Source organism: Acyrthosiphon pisum, unplaced genomic scaffold (genome assembly GCF_005508785.2).
Source record: "Acyrthosiphon pisum isolate AL4f unplaced genomic scaffold, pea_aphid_22Mar2018_4r6ur Scaffold_21484;HRSCAF=24094, whole genome shotgun sequence".
Lineage (NCBI taxonomy): Eukaryota > Metazoa > Arthropoda > Insecta > Hemiptera > Aphididae > Acyrthosiphon > Acyrthosiphon pisum.
In genome coordinates this window covers 1-4960 of record NW_021770956.1, presented here as the reverse complement: position 1 = coordinate 4960, position 4960 = coordinate 1, and the positions used below count along the sequence as shown (strand labels likewise).

General features: G+C 24.4%; 1 long non-coding RNA gene across 1 annotated transcript; it reads right to left on the bottom strand.

The window, feature by feature from the left end:
- Positions 1-1021: 1021 nt before the first annotated feature.
- On the bottom strand, positions 1022-3333 carry LOC107882907. Its single transcript, XR_003840131.1, has 3 exons — positions 2980-3333; positions 2162-2575; positions 1022-1494 (listed from the first exon to the last, which is right to left on the bottom strand). It is a non-coding gene; the product is annotated as an uncharacterized LOC107882907 (long non-coding RNA).
- Positions 3334-4960: the final 1627 nt, after the last annotated feature.

The following is a 4960-nucleotide window of genomic DNA, read 5'->3' as shown; positions in this document are numbered from 1 at the left end:
AGTAAAGCGAAAATTAAAAATAATGTTAAGATGATTTAGCGCACTATTTATTTTATCTCTCTGACAATATAGAAAATTAATGTTTAGCAGAACCAACCCTGTGTTGTTACTTTTAATACTACAGTGAATTCACTTATAAAATTTTAATCTAAGAACATTACTTGTGTCACTACATTGGATTTTTTAATTTTTATACAATTCATAAGCATTTTTTTAGGATTCATATAAAATACTTATTTTTTTTTTAGATTGCAATTATATTTTCTATTCAGTAGGTAATTGTCAACATTAAATTTCAAGGCTGGGAATCAACGAGTTAATAAGTTAAAGTTAAGTTACTTTTAAATACATAACAATTTACTCAGCGTATCCCATACACAATTTGTAATGTTTGTAGACTCATTATTAATTACCTACCTAATCATTATTAATATTATTACTTATTATTATATTTTTATTCATTCATAGAATTAAAGCAATAACTTGGCCCATCGGTGAAAATAAATCAAAACCCTAGTAGCGTGGTAGTTCATCGTATTTACTATTTACCTAATTAAATAAATACCTGGGACGCTGATTCATTTTTATTTTTCAATAAGCCACCCAATAAGTGCGGGCCGTAATAGATTTTAATAGTAGAGTAATGGACATAAAGTCATAAACAAAATATAGTCTATTGGTTCTCGACTGTGTCACGTGTTTTATATATTGTGTAACCAATTAATTATATTCTAATAAATAATAATGAATTTGATTATTATAATATTTAGTATAGTTGTGGACCATTTACATTAACAAATACATAAAAATCATTTAATAATTTAATTGGATTTCATCATTGATTACAGCAAGGCTGGGCAAGTTAATGATATTTTTTAACTCATTATAATAGTTAAATTAAGTACTTTTATTCAATTAAGTTAAAAGTTATTTAATTGACATTTTTAAAACAAATAATGTCAACTTAACTTAACTTCAATTAATAAGTTAAGTTAAATAATTTAAAAAAAAAAAAATGCATTGAAAAGGTATTAAAATGACTAATATGACGTGCTAATCACTTGGATACTAATATACCTATGCATAAAGATTACATATCATTTTAGAACTCTATATTTCACTCTGGGTTCATTTAAATTTAAATTTTAGTGTGAATGTTCTTAGGTACTGTATTGAAACATTTATAATTGATAAAATAAATATTACTCAATCATTTAAAAATTTGGTAATTCTGAAGGAAATTTAATATTTGTGTTAGACAAATAATTGTCAACAAAAAGTATATGATAATTTGATTCCAAAACATTATTTTCTTCAAAATTAAAAAAATCATCTTCAAAGGCACTATTATGACATTCTGTAGATGTTGTGTTGGGAGTAGTTACTGATATGTTTGATGTCGTTCAGATTATCTTCTACAGTCCAATTAAGTTTGAATTTTGGAACCATACAAGCAGCCACTTGTACATCTTTGACTCCATACATCTCATGAATCTAATAACAAAAATTTTTTCGACATTATATGAGCTTAATTGGGTGTAAAATAAATTAAAATAATTATGATATTAACAATCTGTATTTGTTTTATCTATTTTTTTTCTTGCATACCGTATCATGTTAACTTGGGTACATTCCTCTTGGTACAATAAATAGAGTCAAAATTAACACTTATAAATCATTCCACGTAATATATTTTTCCCTCCGTACAGACGTTCATTTTAGTTCTAAACAACTGCATAATTACTAAGTCCGATTGCATCAAATGCCCGTTACTCAGGTATTTTTTTTGGACAAACGACTAAAATGAACCCACCATATTAAAGTAAAAAGACTCAACCAAAGACACAGAAACCTCTACTTTTTATTAAATAAAAAAATCAAATCTTAGAAACAAATTAATTCTATACAAAACATTATTAACGCCCATTTAGAATTACATATGCAACTATAGGGAACAGCTAAACCATCAAATTTACAAAATAATCTAGGTATTTCATTCAACTTCACTCCAACTAATAAAAATATTAACAGGTCCACCCTACTGGCTACTACATCTCCAAATACACATTACATTTAAAAAAATGTCAAGTGTTGGTCAGCATCCAATAAAATAAATTAAAGAATTCAATTTTACTCTTTAAACATTAACATAATGTCATACCTTTGTGTATTATCTTCATCTAACGCATACAATACCAACATGTATGTTCAACCTATACCGGACATATCAACCTTCAGCAGTTCCAATTTTTTTTTGTTAGTTTGAATATCAGAGTGAATTGACTATTATCAAACTTCGAGATCATGTAAGAGCTTCTGTAATATTATCGTTGTTATCTAGCATGTTTTTTAAAATATTCTAATCGCATTATTATTGTACAAATGCTGGATGTTTAATGAATGTAAAAGATGACACAGTACCAATCATAAGTTTTAAACTAGCCTCATCAAACTCAGCTCGATTTAACTTTTCCGTTGGTTGAACTTTCATTTGTTAATGAGATATTGATGTAGAATCTGTTGGTATCTTTTTCACACAATTGTTAAATTCTGACAAATCGTTTGGATGCTTAATCTGAAAAAAAAATGAAAAATATATTATAAAATATTATGCACGAGAATAAACATAGAGAATATTCTAAAACATGTTAATTTTTACATATAGACAATGATAATCAATACAAATTATTTAAAAATGTTAGGATAAAAATATAATAATTATTCTTCTATTTTTACAAATTGTTTAAGATCCACAGATTCATAAATCATAAACTTTAGTTACTGCACAATGTGCGAACAAATAAAAAATATGAAAATCTATGACTATGTTTTGAAACTGTTTTAAAATTATCTTATAAAACGAAGGTAGGTACTTAACTATTTGTATTATAGTTTATACATATTTAAGAAATCAGGCATTACCATTACATTAAAATAGAATCCACACATAAATTAGTAATTACAAATACAGATACACACTTTGATAAGTGTTCTAAGATTTGAACTTGATGATTTTGAAGTAGAAATTCGTTTTTCTTTTGGACCATACAAAATGCATTTAAAGATCAAATTATTTTTGTTTAAATTTAAATCGCTTGATTTTAGTTGTTCGAAATAAGGAGTTATTGTTGGCCAATTTGGTAGACCATTAAAGCTGTTTACTTCTTGATGCTCTAGATTTGTACTAAAAACTGAGAAAAATATGTAGGTATTATAATTTTGAAAAAAATTTAAGACATTGTTCGGTTCTGATGTTAAACATAATGTATGAGAGGGTGTAACTCCAAAACGTAAGTATACTATTACCATTAAACTAATAGAAATGATACTTTTTGCACAGGTTAACTATCCACCAGGTTGCGCTGCATTTGATAGTACAACTAGAATTTGAAATATTTTTATATATACCTATTATATATAAAGCTGTTATATAATATATTATCTAGGCTCTCTACCTATTATTAATTATATGATAAAAGATATATAATATATTTACACAAGTCGTGATTATAAATCATTAAATGTGTGAATTATAGTTATTAATTATTAAATTTTTAAATTTCAAATATAAAACTCAAGCGTACTTAATATTTATTAAAATGGTTTATTTTGTGCCTGGCTGTATATTATCTGGATACAGATAAAAATCAGATAGGACAACAAAAAACAAGAAAAAAAAGGAGTAAAACCTAACCAAAGGTAATTCATTACTTAGTATACTATATATACTAAGTATATACCAGAGTTGACACGTATAATACACATTATAACTTACTATAATACATTACTAATTCTAAATTGAATAGTTTAAATTTTAATAAATAAAAGTGAAAATCAAGATGCAAGTATTACAAACCGAACCCATCTGTTTATGTAAAATATATTATATATCCAATATGAATATTCTTTATTGAAAAGTTCAATTCTAAAATAATTAAGCAAGATTAAATAATAATCAATATCATTGCTTGATTAGCAATAATAATTACATTAGAATTATACTTTTTTTTTTACTATATAGTAATCCAAACTACAATAAAAATGTCTTTTCCTACCCAATTATTCAATATTAAAAATTTAGTTTGTAATAATTTAAACACAGTAAGAAAAAAAGAAATAACATTTTTTAAATTTATGCATGTTTATAATTGAATAATAATGTGTATATAATTTATGATGTATACATTTTTATAAATAAATACACTCAAGCCTGGTATATTGAAATTTAAATTGAAAATAGTTGATGGTTATACCATGTCTTTATTATCCATAATTATGAGATCAGAATAAGTACATCATTATGTATTATTGATAATTTTATATTTTGTAGGTGTTAGGAGTAGTGTTCCAAATTTTTATATTTAATTTTAATATTATATTCATATTTATTATATAATTGTTATTTTTTTATAACTTTGTTTTGAAAACAAATTTAAATACTAGTTTATAATTCTTTTATACTCTAATTATTCTTTTATAAAAGTTAAGTTTTGTATTAAATATTTATTACAATCATTGATTTAATATATTATAAAATACATTTAATCAATGTTGCAATGTATTATTTGTAACCTTTTGAAAATAAAAATATTTATCGTATGTCTGTATATACCCAATAGTAATTACTTCATACCATTTTTTAATATACTATATGTATAGTGTATACTTAATTAGTTTTTTTAATTTTTCTTCTTTAACGGTAAATCAATATTTTCGAATTTGTATTTTATTATTTTTGTTATAACAGTTCTCTCTTGATTTTTATAGCTACCTAAAACTTTTATAGCATTATTTATATTAAAAAATACCAGCAAAAAATTGCATACTGTATAGTATATTGGTGTATCAAATAATACATATTCTAGTAGAACTATCAAACGACGCGCAACCTGGCGGTGATTCCGTGTACCTTTTATTATACCTGCAAAAATCGGTCTAGTTTTATCAGCTAGTACAAGCT